Source organism: Dryobates pubescens, chromosome 9 (assembly GCF_014839835.1).
Source record: "Dryobates pubescens isolate bDryPub1 chromosome 9, bDryPub1.pri, whole genome shotgun sequence".
In the NCBI taxonomy this organism is placed as follows: Eukaryota; Metazoa; Chordata; class Aves; order Piciformes; family Picidae; genus Dryobates; species Dryobates pubescens.
The window spans coordinates 734,983-762,052 of NC_071620.1; positions in this window are offsets into that span (position 1 = coordinate 734,983).

Consider the following 27,070-nt stretch of genomic DNA (forward strand, 5'->3'; position numbering starts at 1 on the left):
CTCTCCCTTCCCCTCCTCTGCTGCTCCCAGCCTGGAGAAGAGGGCTGCAATTGCCAGTTAATGAGGGATGCATGCAGTCTCATTGGCATTTCTCTCTTATTGGTGCTTAATGAGATTAGATGAGGAATAATTAGACAAAGCAGCAGTGCAAAGCCCGAGGGGAGTGGTACAACTGCAGGCGTTGCACCGGGAGCCTCAGGAACCCTCTGTCAGCTCTGGGGTGAACCTCCCAGCCCAGCAGGCTGCCCCCCAGCAGCAGCAGCAGCTAAAAGCCCTTCCTGACCTGCCCTTGCTTCCTGGCAAGTCACAGACTCACAGAGCTGGAAGGGTTGAGAGGGACCTCAAGGCTCAGCCAGCTCCAACCCCCCTGCCATGGCCAGGGACACCTCACACCACAGCAGGTTGCTCACAGCCACCTCCAGCCTGGCTGCAAACACCTCCAGGCAGGAGGCTGCCACCACCTCCCTGGGCAGCCTGTGCCAGGCTCTCACCACCCTCCTGGGGAACAACTTCTTCCTCACAGCCAATCTCCATTTCCCCACTTCTAGTTCTGCTCCACCCCCCCAGTCCTATCCCTCCCTGACACCCTCCAAAGTCCCTCCCCAGCTTTCTTGGAGCCCCCTACAGATCCTGGAAGGCCACAGTGAGGTCTCCTGGGAGCCTTCTCCTCTCCAACCTGCACAACCCCAACTCCCTCAGTCTGTCCTCACAGCAGAGCAGCTCCAGCCCTCTGCTCCTCCTCGTGGCCCTTCTCTGGACACCTTCCAGCCCCTCCAGAGCCTTCCTGGCACAGAGGCTCCAGAGCTGGCCCCAGAGCTGCAGCTGTGGTCTCAGCAGAGTGGAGCAGAGGGGCAGAATCCCCTCCCTGGCCCTGCTGGCCACACTTCCCTTGCTGCAGCCCAGGCTCTGCTTGGCTCTCTGGGCTGCAAGTGCTCCCTGCTGGCTCCTGCTGAGCTCCTCATCCACCAGCACCCCCAAGGCCTTTTCTGCAGGGCTGCTCTGCAGCCAGTCCCTGCCCAGGGACTTGCAAACATTCCAGGCTGGTGGTGCTTCCCCTGTGGCAAACCCAGAAACGAATAGGAAGTGATTTAGGGCTCAGCACCTCGGCCTTTTGTGCAGGTATTTGTTTTACTCCCAGCTCCTCAGCCCTATTCCACAGATGCCTCCAAGCCCATTCCTGCCCAGGGTCCTCTTGGGAAGCTGCAGCAGGACTCACACCTGCCCCAGGGGAGCACAGAGGTAGTGATGTGTGATCTAAGCAAAACTCTCTGCTCCCTGCCAGGCAGGTGCTGGGGTCAGCATCCCTGGAGCTGTTTAGGATCAGACTTAGTGCTGTGGTCCAGTTGATTAGTTAGGCTTGGGTGGTCAGTTGGACTTGATGGTCTTGGAGGTGTCTTCCAACCTGGTTGATTCTGTGATACAAACCTGCAGAAGAGGAGGCTCAGGGGAGACCTCATTGGTCTCTACAGCTCCCTGAAGGGGAGGTTGTAAGCAGCTGGGGGTTGGGCTCTGCTCCCAGGCACCCAGCACCAGAACAAGAGGACACAGTCTCATGCTGTGCCAGGAGAGGTTTAGGTTTGATCTTAGGAGGAAGTTCTTCCCAGCAAGAGAGGTTGGCCCTTGGGATGTGCTGCCCAGGGAGGTGGTGGGGTCAGCATCCCTGATGGTGTTCAAGAGGAGCCTGGCTGAGGCCCTTGGTGCCATGGTTGAGCTGATTGGATGATCAGTTGGACTGGATGGTCTTGGAGGTCTCTTGCAACCTGGTTGATTCTGTGATTACTTAGGGCTCAGCACCTCGATCTCATATGCAGGTATTTGTTTTACTCCCAGCTCCTGAGCCCTACTCCACAGATGCCTCCAAGCCCATTCCTGGCCAGGCTCCTCTTGGGAAGCTGCAGCAGGACTCAGCCCTGCCCCAGGGGAGCACAGAGGTAGCGATGTGTGGTCTGAGCACAACGCTCTGCTCCCTGCCCCCTGGCCAACCAGGAGAGCTCTGCTGTGTTTCCCCTCCTGCCTCCCAAAGCCTCAGCTCTGAAAAGGATGCTGAATAATTGATGCACCCTCCTGACTCTGCAGGCTGTTCACAGAGGTTCAGAGAGCAAAACTCTGCCCTTGTGCATTATTCACCCTGCCTCAGTGACATCCTTCCCTCTTCAGGGAAACCTCTCCTGAAGCAAGAGCGATCCAGTGTCGGTGCCTGTAACAGCAACACTCTGCCCTCAGGGCAGCCTAAACCAGGCAGGTTTTAAACTGAGCCCAGGATCACTGCTGCCACATGTGCCTGTGGACCCACAGGGGCCCTGCAGGCATCTCCCTTGTGCCGTTTCCAGAGCCCATCCCTTGCCGTTCCTGCTCCGCACAAAGGTGAATTCACACACCCAGGGGAGGCTGGGGCAGAGCCCAGGCAAAGCCTAAGCCTAAGCCTAAGTAAAAAGGCATAGATGGTGGGAATGAAGCCTCCAGAGCATGGCTGCTCCCAGGAGCTCTGCCTGGAAAGACACCACCAGGTGAATCCAAAGCCACCCAAAGTGCAGGCTGGAGCTGTGTCAGGCTTAGAGCCGTCTGCAGCTGAGGAAAGAATGGCACAGCAGCCCCAGGCAGAGCTACAGGCTGGGGGCAGGGTGGCTGAGAGCAGCCAGGCACAGAGGGACCTGGGGGAGCTGATTGACAGCAGCTGAACAGGAGGCAGCAGTGTGCCCAGGGGGCCAAGAAGGCCAAGGGCATCCTGGCCTGCAGCAGGCAGAGTGTGGCCAGCAGGAGCAGGGAAGTCCTTCTGCCCTGGGCTCAGCACTGCTCAGGCCACCCCTGGAGTCCTGTGTCCAGCTCTGGGCTCCTCAGGTCAGGAAAGAGGTTGAGCTGCTGGAAGGTGTCCAGAGAAGGGCAACAAAGCTGGGGAGGGGTCTGGGGCACAGCCCTGGGAGGAGAGGCTGAGGGAGCTGGGGTTGCTTAGCCTGCAGAAGAGGAGGCTCAGGGGAGACCTTCTTGCTCTCTGCAGCTCCCTGCAGGGAGGTTGGAGCCAGGTGGGGGTTGGGCTCTGCTCCCAGGCCCCCAGCCCCAGAACAAGAGGCCACAGTCTCATGCTGTGCCAGGGGAGGCTTAGGCTGGAGGTGAGGAGAAAGTTCTTCCCAGAGAGAGTTGTTGGCCCTTGGGATGTGCTGCCCAGGGAGGTGGTGGAGTCATTGTCCCCAGAGGTGTTCAAGAGGGGATTGGATGTGGCCCTTGGAGCCATGGTTTAGTTAGCCAGGAGGTGCTGGGTGCCAGCTTGGACTTGATGCTCTCTGAGGTCTCTTCCAACCTGATTGATTCTGTGCTTCTGTCACTTTGGGGGCAGCCTGGGTACCAAGTGGCCCGGGAAGGCAGCTGAGAAGGAATAGGTTGAAGACAGCATTTAAACACAGGAGGTGCAGCTGCCTGCCCAGGGTGAGCACACAGGGATGGTCCCTCCCTATCTACAAGCATCATGAAGCCAAAGGGAGCTTCAGAGGGACTTGGAATGAGGGCTGTTGGCTTCAGTAAGCAGAACAAGAAATGGATGCAGGACCTGGTGTCTCCTAGAGACCAAAGGCTGCCAGCAGAGGGGCAGAGCTGCTAGGAAGGGAGAGGATCTCCCCTAGCTCCAGCATTAGCTACAAGCAGCAGGAAGCAGAGGGGAAAATTTCCCTCTCAGCTGCACATTAACTTTACATGAGACATGAGGCCAGAAGCAGGCAGGGGAGAGGTAAAATATTTAGAGGATCTAATAGGTTCCCAGTCCTGGAGCTGCTCCTGCTGCTGAGAGAAGCTGAGATGCAAATGTCACAGGGCACAGCCAGGGAGCTGCCAACCCAGCTGGCTGGGACAGGCTCTGCACCTGCTCCTGGGGCTCAGGCAGCCAGGGGCTGAGATCAGGCAAGCTGAAGGTGTTCAGGTGATGATTCTGCACTGGGGTAGCTCAGCAGAAGAGCTGATGGAACCACTGGCATCTGGGGGGGCGGGGAGAAAGGGGGCTGAGGGACTGCCCTCAGAGCCATGCTTGGCCACATTTTGCCCCTGTGACAGGACAAGGGGCAATGGATATAGACTACAGCACCTCAACATGAGCAGCAACTTCCTCACTGAGGGTCACAGAGCCCTGGAGCAGGCTGCCCAGGGAGGTTGTGGAGTCTCCTTCCATGCCCAGGGGACTGCCAGGGGGATGTGGGGCAGGCTGTGGATGGAGTCTGCCTGGACTGCAGCAAGGCCTTTGCCACCATCCCCCACAGCAAGCTCCTGGCCAAGCTGGCAGCCCCTGGCTTGGGCAGCAGCTCTCTGAGCTGGGTGAGGAACTGGCTGGAGGCTGAGCCCAGAGAGTGGTGGGGAATGGTGCCACAGCCAGCTGGCAGCCAGGCACCAGTGGGGTGCCCCAGGGCTCAGTGCTGGGCCCCAGCCTGGTCAATATCTTCATTGATGATCTGGAGGAGGGGATGGAGTCCAGCAGCAGGAAATGTGCAGCTGACAGCAAGCTGGGGGCAGGAATTGAGCTGTGAGAGGGGAGGAGAGCTCTGCAGAGGGACCTTGCCAGGCTGGGCAGAGGGGCAGAGGCCAAGGGCAGGAGACTGAACACAGCCAAGTGCCAGGGGCTGCACATTGGCCACAGCAAGGGAGACCTTCTTGCTCTCTGCAACTCCCTGCAGGGAGGTTGGAGCCCGCTGGGGGTTGGGCTCTGCTCCCAGGCCCCCAGCAGCAGAACAAGAGGCCACAGTCTCAAGCTGTGCCAGGGGAGGCTTAGGCTGGAGGTGAGGAGAAAGTTCTTCCCAGAGAGAGTTGTTGGCCCTTGGGATGTGCTGCCCAGGGAGGTGGTGGAGTCATTGTCCCCAGAGGTGTTCAAGAGGGGATTGGACATGGCACTTGAAACCATGGTTTAGTTACTCATGAGGTGTTGGGTGACAGGTTGGACTTGATGATCCCTGAGGTCTTCTCCAACCTCAATGATTCTATGATCCTTTTCATCATGGAATGAATTCTTGATGTACTGATCAGCAGGAGCTGGGTGGGGGAGCACAGAGGTGTCAGGTCCTCCCCTCTCTGCTCAGGCCTTGCCTGCTGCTTCCACATACCCACCCCCAACGCTCGCCAAGTGTCCCTGGCACCTTCCATGCCCTGTGGCTGCACACCTCCAGGTGCTCCTGTGCTGCACCCACTGCTCAACATCTCTTTGAGGTAACCTCACAGCCAGAGCCAGCCAAAGCCTTGGCAGCTGTTGCTGAGGCGGACAAGGCTAAAGCTGTCTGAGCCTTCATTCACACTGTGCCCTCCAAGCCACGGTGAGCCTGGCGCCCCTGCCCAGCTCAGGCTGGGCCCATGGATCTCCAGCCCCTCTCCCTGGGAGACAGACTGAGCTCCCCAGAGTGCTGGCAGGGAGCAGCCCAGCTGCTGAGCCTCTCCAGCTCGGAGAGGAGCTCCTGGCTGAATGATCAGGGCCTCAGCCTCCAGTCCTGCAGGCAGCTCTGCGCCACAGGCTCCCCGAGCACCCAGGCTTGGACCCACGGCCACAGGGCTTTGCTGGGGGAGCTGCCTTGCTTTTCTCTTTGCAGAGCCTTACAAACACCATCTGAGCTGAGCTGTGAGCAAACCCCACCAGCTACAAAGCCCAGCTGCCTCTTCCCTCAATGTGTCCCCCCACAGAGCCTCCTCTGGGGTCAGGAACACCGGGCTGACCGGAGAGAGGCTTCCCCACTGCCCGGATCCACGGCAGCAGCCAGCCACAGCCAGGCTTGGCCCAAGAGCTCCCCATGTGTCCCTCTGAAATGTCACCAAGCTGGGGCTGCAAAGCCTGCTCCTATTTTTGTGAGCTGCAGCTTGTGAGTGGGAGGCAGGAGAGCCAGCTCCCAGCACGAGGAGCAGCACACGGGGCAGCAGCTTGTGCGGCGAGCGGCAGAACAAAACCACCCAGGCTGAGAGCTTGTCCTGGCTCCTGCCTCCCCAGCCCACCCTTGCCAGAGGCTGGCCACCCTGCTGTGGGCAGCCCTTTCCCCTCCCAGCCACGGCAGTTCCAGCTGCTCCTTTGCTCCCAGGCTGGAGAGTGAAGCTGTCTGGAGCAGAAGTGGCCACGAGAACCTCTTCGTAGCCTGGGAGCTCTCTCGGGGGGTGGCACAGAGGTCGGGCCGGGATGTTCCAGCTGGCTCCTTCCTTATGGTCACACTGAATCCCACTCTGGGCCCAGTTCAGCCCCAGCCAGATGTGGTTTCCACTGGTAGTCAGCAGCTGTTCACAGTACAGGAGGCATCAGTCACCCTCCCTCCACCTCCACCCCCAGCCTGCTGCCTGGCACCGGCCCCATCGCTGGAGCTGCAGCCAGCCCAGGGCACTGGGGACTTCCCTTAGCTACCAAGCCAGCTGCAGCCCTGGAAGCAAGACAGCATCATTAAGGTTCCAGCAGAGCCAGCAGGGACCTGGAGGCAGCAGGCTGGGCACAGCCCCACAATGGAGCTTCCTGCTGCTGGGCACAGGGGTCCCTCAGGAGCAGCAAAGTGATGCTCTGCTGCTCGGTGCCACCAGCTCCTCACCTGGGCACCCAAAGGAGTGACACAAAAGAGAGAGTTCCAGATGGTTGCTGCTGGAGCTTTGCCTTCATTCCTGCACTCCAGATACCAGGCTGGGTGGCACAACCACAGACACCAAGGCTGGTGAGGGAAGAAAGGTGCTGCCACTGCCCCAGTGTGGGCACAGCCCCGGGAGAGGGCCAGAGAGCTCAGCCACGACTGACAGTGACAAGCTGGGGACAAATGACAGCTGAGTCTGTTACCAGGACACTTGGCATCTTCACTGATGATCTGGAGGAGGGGATCGAGTCAGTCATCAGCAAACGTGCAGCTGACACCAAGCTGGGAGCAGATGTTGGTCAGTTAGAGGGCAGAAGGGCTCTGCAGAGGGACCTTGCCAGGCTGCACAGATGGGCAGAGGCCAACAGGATGGCATTCAACAAGTCCAAGTGCCAGGGGCTGCACTTTGGCCATGGCAACCCCAGGCAGTGCTGCAGGCTGGGGGCAGGGTGGCTGAGAGCTGCCAAACAGAGAGGGACGTGGAGGTACTGATTGACAGCTGCCTAAACATGAGCCAGCAGTGTGCCCAGGGGGCCAAGAAGGCCAAGCGCCTCCCAGGAATAGTGTGGCCAGCAGGAGCAGGGAGGTCATTCTGCCCTGTGCTCAGCACTGCTCAGGCCACCCCTTGAGTCCTGTGTCCAGCTCTGGGCTCCTCAGGTCAGGAAAGAGGTTGAGCTGCTGGAAGGTGTCCAGAGAAGGGCAACAAAGCTGGGGAGGGGTCTGGAGCACAGCCCTGGGAGGAGAGGCTGAGGGAGCTGGGGTTGCTTAGCCTGCAGAAGAGGAGGCTCAGGGGAGACCTTCTTGCTCTCTGCAACTCCCTGCAGGGAGGTTGGAGCCAGCTGGGGGTTGGGCTCTGCTCCCAGGCACCCAGCAGCAGAACAAGAGGACACAGTCTCAAGCTGTGCCAGGGGAAGTTTAGGCTGGAGGTGAGGAGAAAGTTCTTCACTGAGAGAGAGATTGGCCCTTGGGATGTGCTACCCAGGGAGGTGGTGGAGTCCCCATCCCTGGAGGTGTTCCAGAGGGGATTGGATGTGGCACTTGGTGCCATGGTCTAGCCATGAGCTCTGTGGTGCCAGCTTGGACTCGATGATCCTCGAGGTCTCTTCCAACCTTGGTGAGACTGTGAGACTGTGAGGTCATCCCTCAGCCCCCCAGAGGTGCTCCTCACAGGACATTCCTTCCAGACCCATCTCCAGCTTTGTGGCCCTCCTCTGGGTGCATTCAAGGACCTTCACACCCTTCTGGCAGCAGTGATGGGGCCCAGCACCGCTCACAGCCCGCAGGGTGAGGCCACCCCAGCGCTGGCTGCAGCAGGACAATGCTCTCCCTTGGCCAGCTGCTTGTGCTGTGCTTGATGCACCCCAGGACAAGGTTTGCCCTCTTGGTGCCAGGGCACGGTGCTGGCTCCTGCTGAGCTGCTCCTGACCAGCATCCCCAGATCCCTTCCTGCTGAGCTGCCCTCCAGCCACCCCTCTCCCAGTTTGTGCCTGGCCTTACTCCATCCCAGGGGCAGCATCCAGCTTCTGGACTTGACCAAGGTCCTGCTAGCACTTCAGGGCTCCAGAGCCCCACCACGAGCCCCTGGCTGCTTCTATGCCTCCCCCAGCAACACAAACACAGGCAGCTGCTTTACACAGCAGCCCTTGGTGTGGGCTCAAGGCTGATCCCCATGCCCTGGGCAGGCTGGAGGAGATTGGGATGAGGCTGGGCTCTTGGAGGGGAACTGCTGGAGGCAGCTGCCTCCAGCTCTGCAGAGCTGGGTCTTAAAGCTTCCCCAGCCTGTTCTGCTCCCTGGCACCCCCCCCAGACACCCTAACCAAGCTCAGCCTGCCAGGCAACCACTCTCCTCCTCCTCCTCCTCACACCTGCCTGGCCAGGCACCTTCCCAAGAGCTGCTGCTGCTGGTGGAGGTGGTGGAGGTGGTGGGAACTGCCAGCTTGGCAACACAACCTTAACTCTTTCTGCCCTCCCTCCCTCTCCTTGCTCCCCCTGCCCTGGCCCTTGTGGAAGGCAGAAGCCAGCAGGGATGGCTCTGCTGGCTGCCCAGAGGGGCTCAGTGCACAGGGCAGAGATGAGTTCTGCATGGCCAGAGGCCAAAGCTCTGCTGGTTTGGAGTCGGACAAGTCTGAGGCCTCCAGGGTCTGTGAGAAACCCTGAAGGGCCACATCAGCCTTGCCCCAAGCCTCCTTGGCAGGCAGCAGGTCTGCAGGTGACTGACCAGGGTCAGGACACATCTGCTGCTCTGCTGGGGCAGATTTGGGGCAGATTTGGGGTTGTTTCCAAAAAGAGAGCTCTCTGAAGAGTCCCAGCTGAACAGCTTCAGTGGTGCTGGAAGCTGTTCCCCTGTGATGGCACCTGATGAGAGTCACCCCAGCAGCTCAGAGGAAGGAAGACCCTTCCTGGAGTAGATGTGAGGGATGAAAAATAGACCTCAGAACTCATCCAGCCCAAGCTGGCAACCAACACCCCCTGACTAACTCAACCATGGCTCCAAGGGCCACATCCAATCCCCTCTTGAACACCTCCAGGGATGAGGACTCCACCACCTCCCTGGGTAGCACATCCCAAGGGCCAATCTCTCTTCCTGGGAAGAACTTCTTCCTCACCTCCAGCCTGAACCTCCCCTGGCACAGCTTGAGACTGTGGCCTCTTGTTCTGCTGCTGGGTGCCTGGGAGCAGAGCCCAACCCCCACCTGGCTCCAACCTCCCTGCAGGGAGTTGCAGAGAGCAAGAAGGTCTCCCCTGAGCCTCCTCTTCTGCAGGCTAAGCAACCCCAGCTCCCTCAGGCTCTCCTCCCAGGGCTGTGCTCCAGACCCCTCCCCAGCTTTGTTGCCCTTCTCTGGACACCTTCCAGCAGCTCAACCTCTTTCCTGACCTGAGGAGCCCAGAGCTGGACACAGGACTCAAGGGGTGGCCTGAGCAGTGCTGAGCACAGGGCAGAAGGACTTCCCTGCTCCTGCTGGCCACACTCTGCCTGCTGCAGGCCAGGATGCCTTTGGCCTTCTTGGCCCCCTGGGCACACTGCTGCCTCCTGTTCAGCTGCTCTCCCCCACTCCCCCCAGGTCCCTCTCTGCCTGGCTGCTCTCAGCCACTCTGCCCCCAGCCTGTAGCTCTGCCTGGGGTTGCTGTGGCCAAAGTGCAGCCCCTGGCACTTGGCTGTGTTCAGTCTCCTGCCCTTGGCCTCTTCCCCTCTGCCCAGCCTGGCAAGGTCCCTCTGCAGAGCTCTCCTTCCCTCTCACAGCTCAACTCCTGCCCCCAGCTGGGTGTCAGTCACAGCCCCCTGAGCTGCAGGCAAAGGCTCCAGCTCTGCACCTCAGGATGCCTGTAGGAAGCTGACAGAAATCAGTGGAGGAGTCCCCAGGGCATTAATGAAGATGTGCAGAGACTTCTCCCCCTCCCCCAGGCTGTCTGCCAGACTTGCATGAGCACTGCTGCCCCAGCCCTGCCTCCCCCAGAGCTGCTCTGCAGATGGATGTGTCCACAGCAGACTAATGAGGGCAAGGGAGCACAACTGCAAATCCAGGCTCTTCCCTGGCAGGAAATTCCCTCTGCAGCCAGAGCTGAGGATTCACTGCCACAGGGGGTCTGGCTCATTTTAAGCTGCTGAACTTGGGGCTGCTGGGTTCTCAACCTGTGGAAGAGCTTTTATTGCTGGGCATAAAGGCCTCTCAGAGGACTCAACCATCAAGAGGAAGGGAACCCACACCTCGCTGAGCCCAGAGAGTGGTGGTGAATGGTGCCACAGCCAGCTGGCAGCCAGGCACCAGTGGGGTGCCCCAGGGCTCAGTGCTGGGCCCCAGCCTGGTCAATATCTTCATTGATGATCTGGAGGAGGGGATGGAGTCCAGCAGCAGGAAATGTGCAGCTGACAGCAAGCTGGGGGCAGGAGTTGAGCTGTGAGAGGGGAGGAGAGCTCTGCAGAGGGACCTTGCCAGGCTGGGCAGAGGGGCAGAGGCCAAGGGCAGGAGATTGAACACAGCCAAGTGCCAGGGGCTGCACTTTGGCCACAGCAACCCCAGGCAGTGCTACAGGCTGGGGGCAGAGTGGCTGAGAGCAGCCAGGCAGAGAGGGACCTGGGGGGAGTGGTGGAGAGCAGCTGAACAGGAAGCAGCAGTGTGCCCAGGGGGCCAAGAAGGCCAAGGGCATCCTGTCCTGCAGCAGGCAGAGTGTGGCCAGCAGGAGCAGGGAAGTCCTTCTGCCCTGTGCTCAGCACTGCTCAGGCCACCCCTTGAGTCCTGTGTCCAGCTCTGGGCTCCTCAGGTCAGGAAAGAGGTTGAGCTGCTGGAAGGTGTCCAGAGAAGGGCAACAAAGCTGGGGAGGGGTCTGGAGCACAGCCCTGGGAGGAGAGGCTGAGGGAGCTGGGGTTGCTTAGCCTGCAGAAGAGGAGGCTCAGGGGAGACCTTCTTGCTCTCTGCAACTCCCTGCAGGGAGGTTGGAGCCAGGTGGGGGTTGGGCTCTGCTCCCAGGCCGCCAGCAGCAGAACAAGAGGCCACAGTCTCAAGCTGTGCCAGGGGAGGTTCAGGCTGGAGGTGAGGAGAAAGTTCTTGCCAGCCAGAGAGATTGGCCCTGGGGATGTGCTGCCCAGGGAGGTGGTGGAGTCCCCAGCCCTGGAGGTGTTTAGGAAGAGCCTGGCTGAGGCCCTTGGTGCCAGGGTTGAGTTGCTCAGATGGTGCTGGGGGAGAGGTTGGGCTGGATGAGCTCTGAGGTATTTTCCAACCTGGATAATTCTATTCTATTCTATTCTATTCTATTCTATTCTATTCTATTCTATTCTATTCTATTCCATTCCATTCCATTCCATTCCATTCCATTCCATTCCATTCCATTCCATTCTGGAAGCTCTGTCCCTGCACACTGCATTCCTGGGGCTGAGCTGGAAGCTAACCCTAACCCAGCCCCCCACCTCAGACAGCCCCTCAGCCTCAACCTCAGACAGCCCCTCACCCCCACCTCAGCCATCAGGAGCAGCAGGGTCAAACCCAGCCTGGTGCTGAATGGTGACCTTCTGTGCCCCTGCATGCCAGGCTGGCTGCAGAGCCAGCAGCGGAGCCCTGAGCCGGCAGGGATACTGCTGCCCCCCCCACACGTGTGGGCACAGCCTGGGCACAGAGCAGGCACCCGGCGTGGGCACAGCCTGGGCACAGAGCAGGCACCCGGCGTGGGCACAGCCCGGGCACAGAGCAGGCACCCGGTGCGGGCACAACCCGGGCACAGAGCGGGCACAGAGCAGGCACCCGGCAGGGGCACCTGGTGCGGGCACAGAGCGGGCACAGAGCGGGCACTCGGCACGGGCACCTGGTGCGGGCACAGAGCGGGCACCCGGCACGGGCACCTGGTGCGGGCACAGAGCGGGCACAGAGCAGGCACCCAGCACGGGCACCTGGTGCGGGCTCAGAGCGGACACCCGGCACGGGCACCTGGTGCGGGCTCAGAGCGGGCACCCGGCACGGGCACCTGGTGCAGTCACAGAGCGGGCACCCGGCTCGGGCACCTGGTGCGGGCACAAAGTGGCTCCCGGCACGGGCACCCGGCACGGGCACCTGGTGCAGTCACAGAGCGGGTACCCGGCTCGGGCACCTGGTGCGGGCACAAAGTGGCTCCCGGCACGGGCACCCGGCACGGGCACCTGGTGCGGGCTCAGAGCGGGCACAGAGCGGGCACCCGGCACGGGCACCCGGTGCGGGCTCAGAGCGGGCACCCGGTGCGGGCACCCGGCGCGGGCAGAGCCATGGATCCCCGCACAGCTCAGCCACTAAGCCGCCAAGAGGCGGCTTTGCGGCGCGGAGCGCGGCGGCCGGAGCCGGAGCCGTGCTGCCGTAGGGATGCTCTGAGCGCTCGGGCGGCAAGCAAGGGCGAGGCAGCTCTAACCAGAGCCAAAGGGCCACCGGCGGAGCTGCAGCCACCCAACTGCTTCAGCCGCAGGCGGTCTGTGAGCTCCGCCAGGCTGCGGTAAAACCCTGGCTGCGGTGGGCCCCGGCAGCACCACGGGCAGCGGGGTCCCTGCCTCTCCGCACGGACACAGGGCTCTCACACGTGGTGCCAGGGGGAACCTGGGACACAGGCTCCGAGAACGCCCCGGGTTGGAAGGGGCCTCGAAAGCTCAACCGGTCCAAGCCCCCTGCAGTCGGCAGGGACATCCCCGGCTAGAGCAGGCTGCCCAGAGCCACATCAAACCTGGCTGGGAATGTCTCCGGTCAGGGGGCAGCCACAGCCTCCCGGTGCCAGTGTCTCCCCCCATCGCTGTCAAGGATTTCTTCCTCCTCTCCAGTTTCAATCTGCCCTCTTCCAGCTCAAAGCCGTTGTCCCTTGTCCTGGCACTGCGAGCCCTTGTGCAGAGTCCCTGCCCTGCTTTCTGGTGGGCCCCCCTCAGGGAGTGGAAGGCCACCAGTTCACCAGCAGCCCCAAGTCCTGTTCTTCAGGGCTGCTCTCTAGCACACCCTCCCCCAACACATACTGGCAGCAGGGATTGTCCTGAGCAGGCTGCAGCAGCCTGCACTTGGCCTTAGAATCATAGAATCACAGAGCCAATCAGGTTGGAAGAGACCTCAGAGAGCATCAAGTCCAAGCTGGCACCCAGCACCTCCTGACTAACTAAACCATGGCACCAAGGGCCACATCCAGTCCCCTCTTGAACACCTCCAGGGATGGTGACTCCACCACCTCCTAAGGGCCAATCTCTCTTGCTGGCAAGAACTTTCTCCTCACCTCCAGCCTAAGCCTCCCCTGGCACAGCTTGAGACTGTGTCCTCTTGTTCTGCTGCTGGGTGCCTGGCAGAAGAGCCCAACCCCCACCTGGCTCCAACCTCCCTTCAGGGACTTGCGGAGAGCAAGAAGGTCTCCCCTGAGCCTCCTCTTCTCCAGCTTGTCCAGGTCCCTCTGGATGCCTGTCCAGGTCCCTCTGGATGCCTGTCCAGGTCCCTCTGGATGCCATCCCCTCCAGGAAAGAGTCCCCAGAGCAAGCCAAGTCCCTGGAATGGCACTGGATAGGGCAGGTGCAAAAGGAACCTCTCTGGGGGTCCAAACTGGGAGGCTTGGCTGAGACACCTGAAGGTTGTGAGGCCATTCAGAGACTTGGGCAGGCTGAGAGCTGGGCAGAGAGGAACTTGCTGAGGTTCAGCAAGGTTAAGTGCACCTGGGAAAGAAGAGCAAACCACAGCAGCACAGGCTGGGAGGGGATCTGCTGGGCAGCAGCCCTGTGGAGAACCACCTGGGAGTGCTGGGGGGCAGCAAGGTCTGCATGGGGCAGCAATGTGCCCTGGGGGCCAGGAAGGCCAAGGGGATCCTGGGCTGCATTCAGAGCAGTGTGGCCAGCAGAGCCAGGGAGGTTCTCCTCCCCCTCTGCTCTGCCCTGCTGAGACCCCACCTGGAGTATTGCATCCAGCTCTGGGCTGCCCAGCTCAGGAGGGACTGGGATCTGCTGGAGAGAGGCCAAGGGAGAGCTGCCAGGATGATGAAGGGGCTGCAGCACTGCCCTGAGGAGAGGCTGAGAGCCCTGGGGAAGACTGAGAGGGGATTTAATCAATGTCTATCAATATCTGAGGGGTCAGGAGGGAGGGGACAGGGACAGGCTCTGCTCAGCTGCACCCTGGGACAGGACAAGGGGCAGTGGATAGAAACTGCAGCACAGGAGGCTGCAGCTTAACCTCAGGAGGAACTTCTGCACTGTGAGGCTCCCAGAGCCCTGGAGCAGGCTGCCCAGGGAGGCTGTGGAGTCTCCTTCTCTGGAGCCTTCCCAGCCCCACCTGGATGTGTTCCTGTGAGCTGTGCTGGGTTCTCTGCTCCTGCTCTGGCAGGGGGGTTGGGCTTGATGATCTCTGAAGGTCCCTTCCAACCCCTCACGTCCTCTGATCCTGGGATCCTATGAACCCAGCACAGGCTGCCATCAGCTGGTGACACCCTGGCAAGAAGTTGTGGAGGCAGAAGGAGCCTGGGGGCTGCGAGTGCAGTGATTGGGCCATGGGGGTGCACATCCCCTGGCCCTGTCACACAGCTCTGTTGCAAGCAGGAGGCCTTCAGAGCTGCCCTGCGCTCGTGGACATCACTGCACGAACCCTGCGCTGCCGCGCGGAGGAGCACAGCTCCTGCTGCCCCCTGCCCGTGCCCTCAGCAGTCCAAAGCAGACTCCTCCTGCAGCCAGGCTTGTGCAGACAAGAGGTCACACAGGGGCAGATGGAGCCCTGCTCTGCTCACCCTCCCCCACCACCACCTCCCCGGCGAGCGGGAGCCTCCCGCCGCGCCGCGCCGTGCCGCAGGGGGATCCCAGCTACCTTCTCACCCCCTGGCCTGGAGAGCCTTTCTCTTCTGCAGGCTAAGCAACCCCAGCTCCCTCAGCCTCTCCTCCCAGGGCTGTGCCCCAGACCCCTCCCCAGCTTTGTTGCCCTTCTCTGGACACCTTCAAGAGTCTCAGTGTCCTGCAGCAGCAGAGCTCAGCCTGTGGGTGTGAATGAGAAGGCTCTGAGCTACCAGGCAGCTTCCAGGGGAGGTGTCCAGGTCTTGCAGGGGGTGACCTGAGGCTCTCCTGGCTTGGGCTGTGAGCAGGCTGCCGGCAGCTCTGAGCCTCAGCTCCCAGAGCTTGGCTTGGAAATGAAGAGAGGCTGTTGGTAACTAAAGGAGCTCAGCCCCCTTGCTTCCTCTGGCTGTGATGATGAGTGGCACCAGATCCAGAGTCCTGTGTTCCCACAGGAGCCCAGCAGGGAGGGCTGGGAAGGGACCCCTGGAGCTGCCCCAGCCCAAGCCCTGCTCCAGCAGGGCCCCCCCAGCAGCACAGTGCCCAGGGGGGTTTGGAAGCTCTCCACACCCGGAGACTCCACAACCTCTCTGGGCAGCCTGCTCCAGACTCCTCCTGCAGCCAGGCTTGTGCAGACAAGAGGTCACACAGGGGCAGATGGAGCCCTGCTCTGCCCACCCTCCCCCCCCATCCCCTCCCCGGCGAGCGGGAGCCTCCCGCCGCGCCGCGCCGTGCCGCAGGGGGATCCCAGCTACCTTCTCACCCCCTGGCCTGGCGAGCCTTTCTTCTTCTGAAGCACCAGCCAGCAGCTCCAGGCACTGGGTGACACCAGGAAATGTTTTACCAGGGCAAGAGCAGCTGCTACAGGGCTTCTGCCAGCAGCTTTGCTCAAGCTGGAGGGCCCCAGGGCAGCCCGGTGGGAGCAGCCCGGGGCTGCTGTCAGCCAAAGGTTACCATCGGCTCTGTGCTCCTCTCTGCCACACTGAGCTCGCTAATGACGACCTGTTGCTCACAGCTGGTGACAAAGCAATGCTGTTAACACTGGTTAAATCTGGGGGCTGATGCAGGCCCTCTCCAGTGCCTGCACTCATTATGTGCCTGCACTCATTATGTGCCTGCAAAGATGGAAGGAGCTAATTACATCATTGGCATTTCCAAGTAATCAGAGGATTTCACAGGAAACTCTGCTTTTTGCTCTGGGCAAGACAGGCTTTAATCACTTTGTAGCTCCTAGGAAGGGCCTGACCCTGCCAGAGAGCTTCAGCAGCTTGCAGACAGCTAGAGGTTGTGCTTCGTCCTGCCAGGAACAGGATCAAAAGGAGGCAAGAGCCCCTCGAGGAGCAGCTGTACCTAAATCATGTTGTCCTCAGCTCCAAGCCTGCTGCTGCTGCACAAACAGCTGAGAGTGATGCTCAGCAGCAGCTTTACAGCACGCTCAGTGCACTCTGTGTGGGCAGCATCCCAGGAGGTGTCATCAGCAACAAGAGGCATCAGCCATGCAAGCCTTCTAGGGAGCAGCTTGGCTGCCTTGCCCTGCAAGAAGGCTTGAAGCAAGGTCATGAGGGTTAGAGTGGAGCTGAGGAAGAAGTTGTTGAGTGCCAGGCTGCTGAGACTCTGGCACAGGCTGCCCAGGGAGGCTGTGGCTGCCTCCTACCTGGACGTGCTGAAGGCCAGGCTGGGTGAGGCCTTAAGCAGCTGAGCCTGGCTGAGAGGTGTCCCTGGGCATGGAGGGGAGATTGGAGCAGCTGAGCTCTGAGGTGCAGCCTAAGCCATGCTATGGTTCTGGGGAAGCTGCAGAGGACCTCCCAAAGCAGCTGACTGCACTCAAACCAAACCTGCAGAGGTAAAGAGGACACAGGGCAGGCTGTGGAGGGCAATGCAAAGGCAGTGCTCAGGCTGAAGCATCAGCAGAACATCAGCCAGAGCCTTTCATGGGGAGCCCCTTGGAGGTGAGCTGCAGAAGGCTCAGGGCTGCAGTAACAAAGGCTCCATCCCACTCTGCCTTCCCCTGGCTGCTGGGCTCACAGAAGCTGGGTTTGCAGTTTGGAGCAGGGGAGCCCCGAGGTGCCTTCCAAGCTGAGCCAGTCTGCAGCTCCCTGACAGCCTCATGCCCTGGCTTGCAGCCACGTGGCAAATGGCTCTAGGATGAAGATGAAGCTGCTGGAAGCAAAGCTTGGGATCTTGCCAACAGAGAATTACCTCTGAGCATTTCACCCTGCCTGGCATCACCAAACACTCTAAGGAGGCCCCCCCAGAAGTTTTGTGTATCCTTGCTGCAGAGAAGAAAGTGTCTTTATAGATGGCCTGGGTGAGGGGTTGAGTCTACCAGCAGGAAATGTGCAGCTGACAGCAAGCTGGGGGCAGGAGTTGAGCTGTGAGAGAGGAGGAGAGCTCTGCAGAGGGACCTTGCCAGGCTGGGCAGAGGGGCAGAGGCCAAGGGCAGGAGATTGAACACAGCCAAGTGCCAGGGGCTGCACTTTGGCCACAGCAACCCCAGGCAGTGCTACAGGCTGGGGGCAGAGTGGCTGAGAGCAGCCAGGCAGAGAGGGACCTGGGGGGAGTGGGGGAGAGCAGCTGAACAGGAGGCAGCAGTGTGCCCAGGGGGCCAAGAAGGCCAAGGGCATCCTGGCCTGCAGCAGGCAGAGTGTGGCCAGCAGGAGCAGGGAAGTCCTTCTGCCCTGGGCTCAGCACTGCTCAGGCCACCCCTGGAGTCCTGTGTCCAGCTCTGGGCTCCTGAGGTCAGGAAAGAGGTTGAGCTGCTGGAAGGTGTCCAGAGAAGGGCAACAAAGCTGGGGAGGGGTCTGGGGCTGTAATGGGTTGGGGCAGATCCCCTCCCACCACAGGCAGAAATAACGACTCAGGCAAACGGATTGCAAAAGTGATGGAAAGTTTAAATAGGAAAAACAATAACAAACAACAATGAAAGTTTTACAGAGACCCACAAGCACCATGACAAAGAGAGAGATCCCAGAACATACCCAAGAACATCCCATCCCCACCTGGGGGTACACCCAAACCCCCCCAGGGCTCTTTCTTCCCCCCCCCACCCCCAGCCTTGGGCCTGAGCAGGCCCAAGGGAGGCAGCTCACGCCATGTTACCCAGGCAGCAGCAGGGGACGAAAGAGGAAGTGAAGACCCCGCATGGCCTTTTTATAGGGGAGCAGGGCATTATGGGAATGGAATACCTGGTCCCTGTGACCACCCCCTGGGCTGGGCCCACCCCTTGGGACCTCCCAGGTGTGGCCTGTGCAGTGGCATCTGGGCCAGCACCCAGCCTAAACCACGACAGACCACCCCTTATTCCATACCATAATCCCTGCACCCAGAACATACCATCAAATTAGAACTCTTCTTATGACATGTGTAGCAACAGTCCATGTCTTCTTCTGGGCATCCTTCCACACAGTCTCCCATTCAGGCTCAAGCATCAGTCCATTCCAGTTGTTCTTCCTCCTGTGATGGAACCTCCCAGCGACGCAGTCCTTCTCCTGCAGTGTGAATTCCTTGTGGACTCCTTGGGACATCCTGGTCACCTGGAAACACCTCACAACTTCTCAGCCAAGCCTTTATCTGCATTTACAGTTTCTCAGCGGCTTTTTCCACCCCTGGGGCAAGCCGGTCGGAGCAATCAGGCTCCACGACCGCTTTTTCCATCCCTCCAGGGAACCACGACCGACCGCTTCTGGCCAGTCCAAAGCTACACCAATGCACATCGCAGGCACATCGCCCCCCCACGGGGCGTTCACATACCGAGGCATCACCGCATCCGGTTCACAGCCCTCCCCCGGAGGGGGCGGCTGCAGCACAGCTCGCTGAGAAGAGAGGAGGCGGAGCCAGGTGCTCGGCGCCGTTTTCAGAACATGCCCGAAAACACCAGGGAAAGATTTACAGCTGCCGCCGCCTCCTGAACGCAGCCCGGCTCGGGCGGTGCCGCCGCCGCCGCTTGAACGCGGCCCAGCCCGGCCCCCGCCGTCTCTGTCGCCGCGATGCAGAGTCCGAGTCACCTCCAGCAGTCGCTTGCCCGCTCGCCGCGGGTGTCCGCCCCCCGCCGCGGCCGCGGGCCGACCACGCTCTGCTTGCCGCTGCCCCTCCTCCGCTCCCCGCCGCTCCGCAGAGAACGAGGAGAAGGCAGGTCTCGCCTTCTTAGGCTACTCGAGCATTCTTAAGCCACCCTGGGCAGAAAGTCACAGAAAGAGCCACCCCTCGCTGTTCCCAAGCAACAGGAGGGACTTCCATGCCATCAGCCATGCACCAGCTATCCTTCTGCAGCCCACAGGAGTTCACACAGTCGCCCCGGTAGCACAAAACCTGAGCCCCAACTTCCCAAACCCAAACCGACGCCCAGAACTAAATTTAAACTCTCCATCTTTTGCAATCCGAGCTGCAGTTGGCCCCACGTTGGTGCCAAAATGTAATGGGTTGGGGCAGGTCCCCTCCCACCACAGGCAGAAATAACGACTCAGACAAACGGATTGCAAAAGTGATGAAAGTTTAAATAGGAAAAACAATAACAAACAACAATGAAAGTTTTACAGAGACCCACAAGCACCATGACAAAGAGAGAGATCCCAGAACATACCCAAGAACATCCCATCCCCACCTGGGGGTACACCCAAACCCCCCCAGGGCTCTTTCTTCCCCCCCCCACCCCCAGCCTTGGGCCTGAGCAGGCCCAAGGGAGGCAGCTCACGCCATGTTACCCAGGCAGCAGCAGGGGACGAAAGAGGAAGTGAAGACCCCGCATGGCCTTTTTATAGGGGAGCAGGGCATTATGGGAATGGAATACCTGGTCCCTGTGACCACCCCCTGGGCTGGGCCCACCCCTTGGGACCTCCCAGGTGTGGCCTGTGCAGTGGCATCTGGGCCAGCACCCAGCCTAAACCACGACAGGGGCACAGCCCTGGGAGGAGAGGCTGAGGGAGCTGGGGTTGCTTAGCCTGCAGAAGAGGAGGCTCAGGGGAGACCTTCTTGCTCTCTGCAACTCCCTGCAGGGAGGTTGGAGCCAGGTGGGGGTTGGGCTCTTCTGCCAGGCACCCAGCCCCAGAACAAGGGGACACAGTCTCAAGCTGTGCCAGGGGAGGTTTAGGCTGGAGGTGAGGAGAAAGTTCTTCACTGAGAGAGTCGTTCACCATTGGGATGTGCTGCCCAGGGAGGTGGTGGAGTCCCCATCCCTGGAGGTGTTCAAGAGGGGATTGGATGTGGCCCTTGGAGACATGGTTTAGTTACTCATGAGATATTGGGTGGCAGGTTAGACTTCATAGAATCATAGAATCAATAAGGTAGGGAAAGATTTCAGAGAGCATCAACTCCAAGCTGGCACCCAACACCTCCTGGCTAACTAAACCATGGCACCAAATGCCACATCCAATCCCCTCTTGAACACCTCCAGGGATGGGGACTCCACCACCTCCCTGGGCAGCACATCCCCAGGGCCAATCTCTCTTGCTGGCAAGAACTTTCACCTCCCCTCCAGCCTAAACCTCCCCTGGCACAGCTTGAGACTGTGTCCTCTTGTTCTGGGGCTGGGTGCCTGGGAGCAGAGCCCAACCCCCACCTGGCTCCAACCTCCCTGCAGGGACTTGTTGATGATCTCTGAGGTCTTTTCCAACCTCACTGAGTCTATGATCCTCTGGCAATAAGGAAATGCTGGCAGCAGAGAGCAAAGCAGCGCTCATGTGTGGAGTTCCAGAGGGCTGGAACACAGCCTGCATGCCAGCACGACCCAACACTCCCTTCCTCCTGCAGCCCCTCCCCAAAAGCCTGCTGCTTCCAGCAGGGTGTCCGAGGGGCCCCAGAGGCAGCCTGACCTCGGCTTTGCAGACATCTCTCCTCTGCTTTCCTGGGAGCCATCACCGCCTGGGGCTGAAGGGAACCTGGCAGATAATGGCTTTGGGAAGCAGCATCCTCCTGCCAGTGGTTTGACAGCTCGGGGTGGGGGGGTGTGTGTGTGTGTGTGAGGGGACTGAGAAGAGCAACAAAACAACCCAAACCAACCAACCAAGAAAGCAGGCAGGGGAGCAGAGCCTGAGCAGCCCTCGGCTTGCCAGAGCCGGAGCCAGGGAAGCTGAGCTGCTGCCAGGGACTCAGCCTGCCTGCAAGTGTGCAAAGTGCACAAAAATAGCAGGGTTACATCACATTCTGCTGCATCATCCCCTGGCTGTTGTCTGCAGCACTGCCACACTCACATGGCTGTGAAACACGGCATATGGGAGAGGAAAACAAACCTGGCTGCCGGCCACGGCTCTGCCTCAGGTGCTGCTCCGCACCAGCCCCGGCCGCCCGGCCTCGCAGCCGCCGGCGGAGAGGCAGCAGCAACCTGCAGGAGCTCTGCTGGGCCCAGCTCTGGGCCCCCCCCAGCTCAGGAAAGAGGTTGAGCTGCTGGAAGGTGTCCAGAGAAGGGCAACAAAGCTGGGGAGGGGTCTGGAGCACAGCCCTGGGAGGAGAGGCTGAGGGAGCTGGGGTTGCTTAGCCTGCAGAAGAGGAGGCTCAGGGGAGACCTTCTTGCTCTCTGCAGCTCCCTGCAGGGAGGTTGGAGCCAGCTGGGGGTTGGGCTCTGCTTCCAGGCCCCCAGCAGCAGAACAAGAGGACACCAAGTTGGGAATGGATGTTAGTCAGTTAGAGGGCAGAAAGGCTCTGCAGAGGGACCTCGACCCACTGGACAGATGGGCAGAGGCCAACAGGATGGCATTCAACAAGTCCAAGTGCCAGGGGCTGCACTTTGGCCACAGCAACCCCAGGCAGAGCTACAGGCTGGGGGCAGAGTGGCTGAGAGCTGCCAAACAGAGAGGGACCTGGGGGTGCTGATTGACAGCTGGCTAAACATGAGCCAGCAGTGTGCCCAGGTGGCCAAGAGGGCCAATGGCATCCTGGCCTGTATTAGGAACAGTGTGGCCAGCAGGAGCAGGGAGGTCATTGTGCCCCTGGACTCTGCATTGGTTAGGCCACACCTGGAGTCCTGTGTCCAGTTCTGGGCCTCTCAGTTTAAGAAGGACATTGAGACACTTGAAGGTGTCCAGAGAAGGGCAACAAGGCTGGGGAGAGGCCTTGAGCACAGCCCTGTGAGGAGAGGCTGAGGGAGCTGGGGTTGCTTAGCCTGCAGAAGAGGAGGCTCAGGGGAGACCTCATTGCCCTCTACAACTACCTGAAAGGTGGTTGTAGCCAGGAAGGGGTTGGTCTCTTCTCCCAGGCAACCAGCACCAGAACAAGGGGACACAGTCTCAAGCTGTGCCAGGGGAGGTTTAGACTCGAGGTGAGGAGAAAGTTCTTCACTGAGCGAGTCGTTCGTCATTGGGATGTGCTGCCCAGGGAGGTGGTGGAGTCCCCAGCCCTGGAGGTGCTTAGGAAGAGCCTGGCTGAGGCCCTTGGTGCCAGGGTTGAGTTGCTCAGATGGTGCTGGGGGAGAGGTTGGACTGGATGAGCTCCGAGGTCTCTTCCAACCTGGCTAATTCTATTCTATTCTATCCTATCCTATTTTATTTCCTCCCCTCCCCTCCCCTCCCCTCCCCTCCCCTCCCCTCCCCCCCCCTCCCCTCCCCTCTCCTCTCCCCTCCCCTCCTCTCCTCTCCTCTCCTCTCCTCTCCTCTCCTCTCCTCTCCTCTCCTCTCCTCTCCTCTCCTCTCCTCTCCTCTCCTCTCCTCTCCTCTCCTCTCCTCTCCTCTCCTCTCCTCTCCTCTCCTCTCCTCGAATCTCCTCTCCTCTCCTCGAATCTCCTCTCCTCGAATCTCCTCTCCTCGAATCTCCTCTCCTCGAATCTCCTCTCCTCTCCTCAAATCTCCTCTCTTCCATTCCATTCCATTCCATTCCATTCCATTCCATTCCATTCCATTCCATTCCATTCCATTCCATTCCATTCCATTCCATTCCATTCCATTCCATTCCATTCCATTCCATTCCTTTCCAGGCCTTGGTAGCATCTGCAGGCCAGCAGCACATCTGCCCACACCTGTGGGAGTCTTGCTTGACCCCTCTGATCCAACACTTGAACCACCGAAGCCTGGGCTGCAGCGAACGAAGTGTGGCCAGCAGGGCAGGGAGGGGATTCTGCCCCTCTGCTCCACTCTGCTGAGACCACAGCTGCAGCTCTGGGGTCAGCTCTGGAGCCTCTGTGCCAGGAAGGCTCTGAAGGGGCTGAAAGGTGTCCAGAGAAGGGCCATGAGGAGGAGCAGAGGGCTGGAGCTGCTCTGCTCTGGAGACAGCCTGAGAGAGTTGGGGTTGTGCAGGCTGGAGAGGAGAAGGCTCCCAGGAGACCTCATTGTGGCCTTCCAAGATCTGCAGGGGACTCAAAGAAAGCTGGGGAGGGACTTTGGAGGGTGTCAGGGAGGGATAGGAGTGGGGCAGGGTGGAGCAGAACTAGAAGTGGGGAGATTGAGATTGGCTGTGAGGAAGAAGTTGTTCCCCAGGAGGGTGGTGAGAGCCTGGCACAGGCTGCCCAGGGAGGTGGTGGGGGCTCCTAGGCTGGAGGTGTTCAAGGCCAGACTGGATGGGATCTGTGCTGGTGAGAGGTGTCCCAGCCTGTGGCAGGGGATTGGAACTGGATGAGGCTGAAGGTCCCTTCCACCCCAAGCTGCTCTGTGAAGCTGTGCTGGAAGCTGAGCACAGGTCTGCAACCCCAAGAGAGCTCTCACAGCTAGAGGCCAACAGCAAAGACACTGAGAGGAGCTGGGTGTGTGCAGGCACAGCCTCCACCAGGCTGTGCTGCCAGCCTCACCCCTGCCAGCCTCCCACCAGGCTGTGCTGCCAGCCTCACCCCTGCCAGCCTCCCACCAGGCTGTGTTGCCAGCCTCACCCCTGCCAGCCTCCCACCAGGCTGTGCTGCCAGCCTCACCCCTGCCAGCCTCCCACCAGGCTGTGCTGCCAGCCTCACCCCTGCCTGCCTCCCACCAGGCTGTGCTGCCAGCCTCACCCCTGCCTGCCTCCCACCAGGCTGTGCTGCCAGCCTCACCCCTGCCAGCCTCCCACCAGGCTGCGCTGCCAGCCTCACCCCTGCCTGCCTCCCACCAGGCTGTGCTGCCAGCCTCTCTCTGCTCCCTGCCTGGCACCCACATTAATTTTGCAGCACCCAATATTGGATCTGTTTGGTCTGAGCCCAGCCCTCCTGCAGCAGCTGAGCAGTGTGGCTCTGAGGTGGCCTCATTCTGCTCACAGCTTCACACTTCTTGGCAGAGAGGATCACAAATTAACATCCCAGGCCTGAGCCTCTGCCTGAAAGGTGACAAAGGAGAGAGAGAAACTCTTAATGGAAGGAGCTGTCACTCAAGGGCTGAGCAGCTCAGGTGGCTCAGACAGGGGAGTGCTGGCACTGCATCAGCACCTTGGCTGAGTATTAATCCTCCAGCTCCCATTGTGGGGTGAATGGAATGGAATGGAATGGAATGGAATAGAATGGAATGGAATGGAATAGAATAGAATAGAATAGAATAGAATAGAATAGAATAGAATAGAATAGAATAGAATAGAATAGAATTAACCAGGTTGGAAGAGACCTCAGAGCTTATCCAGCCCAACCTCTCCCCCAGCACCATCTGAGCAACTCAACCATGGCACCAAGGGCCTCAGCCAGGCTCTTCCTGAGCACCTCCAGGGCTGGGGACTCCACCACCTCCCTGGGCAGCACATCCCCAGGGCCAATCTCTATGGCTGGGAAGAACTTTCTCCTCACCTCCAGCCTGAACCTCCCCTGGCACAGCTTGAGACTGTGTCCTCTTGTTCTGGGGCTGGGTGCCTGGAAGCAGAGCCCAACCCCCAGCTGGCTCCAAGCTCCCTGCAGGGAGCTACAGAGAGCAAGAAGGTCTCCCCTGAGCCTCCTCTTCTGCAGGCTAAGCAACCCCAGCTCCCTCAGCCTCTCCTCCCAGGGCTGTGCTCCAGACCCCTCCCCAGCTTTGTTGCCCTTCTCTGGACACCTTCCAGCAGCTCAACCTCTTTCCTGACCTGAGGAGCCCAGAGCTGGACACAGGACTCAAGGGGTGGCCTGAGCAGTGCTGAGCACAGGGCAGAAGGACTTCCCTGCTCCTGCTGGCCACACTCTGCCTGCTGCAGGCCAGGATGCCCTTGGCCTTCTGTGCCCTTGGCACACTGCTGCCTCCTGTTCAGCTGCTCTCCACCACTCCCCCCAGGTCCCTCTGTGCCTGGCTGCTCTCAGCCACTCTGCCCCCAGCCTGTAGCACTGCCTGGGGTTGCTGTGGCCAAAGTGCAGCCCCTGGCACTTGGCTGTGTTCCATCTCCTGCCCTTGGCCTCTGCCCCTCTGCCCAGCCTGGCAAGGTCCCTCTGCAGAGCTCTCCTCCCCTCTCACAGCTCAATTCCTGCCCCCAGCTTGCTGTCAGCTGCACATTTCCTGCTGCTGGACTCCATCTCCTCCTCCAGATCATCAATGAAGATATTGACCAGGCTGGGGCCCAGCACTGATCCCTGGGGCACCCCACTGGTGCCTGGCTGCCAGCTGGCTGTGGCACCATTCCCCACCACTCTCTGGGCTCAGCCTCCAGCCAGTTCCTCACCCACCTCAGAGAGCTGCTGCCCAAGCCAGGGGCTGCCAGCTTGACCAGGAGCTTGCTGTGGGGGATGGTGGCAAAGGCCTTGCTGCAGTCCAGGCAGACTCCATCCACAGCCTGCCCCACATCCCCCAGGCAGTGCCCTGGGCATGGAAGGAGCTCAGGTTGGTCAGGCAGGACCTGCCCTGCCTGGATCCCTGCTGGCTGGGCCCTTGGCCATGCTGCCAGTGCTGTGTGACTGCACTCAGGATGCCCTGCTGCATGATCTTGCCTGGCAGAAGAGCCCAGAACAACCAGTTCAGCCTCCCAGTAAGGACCAGCACTGCTGAGACTGGCAGCTGAGCAGCATCTCAGCAGAGTGAGCACTGCACAGAGGAACAAACTCACCCAGAACAGGCACAGGCAGCACAGGAGGAGAAGGCAGCCCCATGTGGATAAACTGCTAGGCTGGGGTTGCTCCCGGCTGCGTTTCAACCAAAGCTCCCTCAGCACCTCAGTTTCCAGCTGACTTCCCTCCTGACGCTCCTGCTCTTCCCAGGGCTCCGAGTGACTCAGCTGATGCTCGGGCGGCCGCTGCAGGTCCTGCGCTGACCTCCCCGTGCTGGAAGCTCTCTCTGCGAGCAGCGCTGCGGGAGCCGTCCCGGGCTCTGCCCTGCCCCCTTGCTGCCTCCTGTTCCGCAGGCGTCCAGAGGCTCTGCAGGGGGGGCGCTCAGCGCGGCGCAGCCCTGCGCCTGCCGCAGCAGCAGCCTCGGCTTCAGCTGGGCGAGACACGTTTTGCCCGAAGCTGTAAGGCAGCTGCCCCTGGAAGCCACATAGCGCGCTGAACAGGAGGCAGCAGTGTGCCCAGGGGGCCAAGAAGGCCAAGGGCAGCCTGGCCTGCAGCAGGCAGAGTGTGGCCAGCAGGAGCAGGGAAGTCCTTCTGCCCTGTGCTCAGCACTGCTCAGGCCACCCCTTGAGTCCTGTGTCCAGCTCTGGGCTCCTCAGGTCAGGAAAGAGGTTGAGCTGCTGGAAGGTGTCCAGAGAAGGGCAACAAAGCTGGGGAGGGGTCTGGAGCACAGCCCTGGGAGGAGAGGCTGAGGGAGCTGGGGTTGCTTAGCCTGCAGAAGAGGAGGCTCAGGGGAGACCTTCTTGCTCTCTGTAGCTCCCTGCAGGGAGCTTGGAGCCAGCTGGGGGTTGGGCTCTGCTTCCAGGCACCCAGCCCCAGAACAAGAGGACACAGTCTCAAGCTGTGCCAGGGGAGGTTCAGGCTGGCGGTGAGGAGAAAGCTCTTCCCAGCCAGACAGATTGGCCCTTGGGATGTGCTGCCCAGGGAGGTGGTGGAGTCCCCATCCCTGGAGGGGTTCAAGAGGGGATTGGATGTGGCCCTTGGAGCCATGGTTTAGTTAGTCAGGAGGAGCTGGGTGCCAGGTAGTACTTGATGATCTCTGAGACCTCTCCTCACAGGGCTGTGCTCCAGACCCCTCCCCAGCCTTGTTGCCCTTCTCTGGACACGTTCAAGTGCCTCAATGTCCTTCTCAAACTCAGGAGCCCAGAACTGGACACAGGACTCCAGGTGTGGCCTCACCAGTGCTGAGCATAGGGGCATGTTAATGCTTTGTGCATGTCAAGAGGAGAACCATGGCCAGGACCATGGAGCAGAAGATCTGCTGAAGGCTGCTGACTGCACAGGGACCACCTCAGGCTTCTTACATTCCCGTTGCCAAGAAGCTACCCCTGCAGACCAGTGGAGCATGAGCCACTGAAGGCCCTCCCTGCCCCCACCTTGCACATCAGCTCTTCAGAGGAGGTGCAGCTG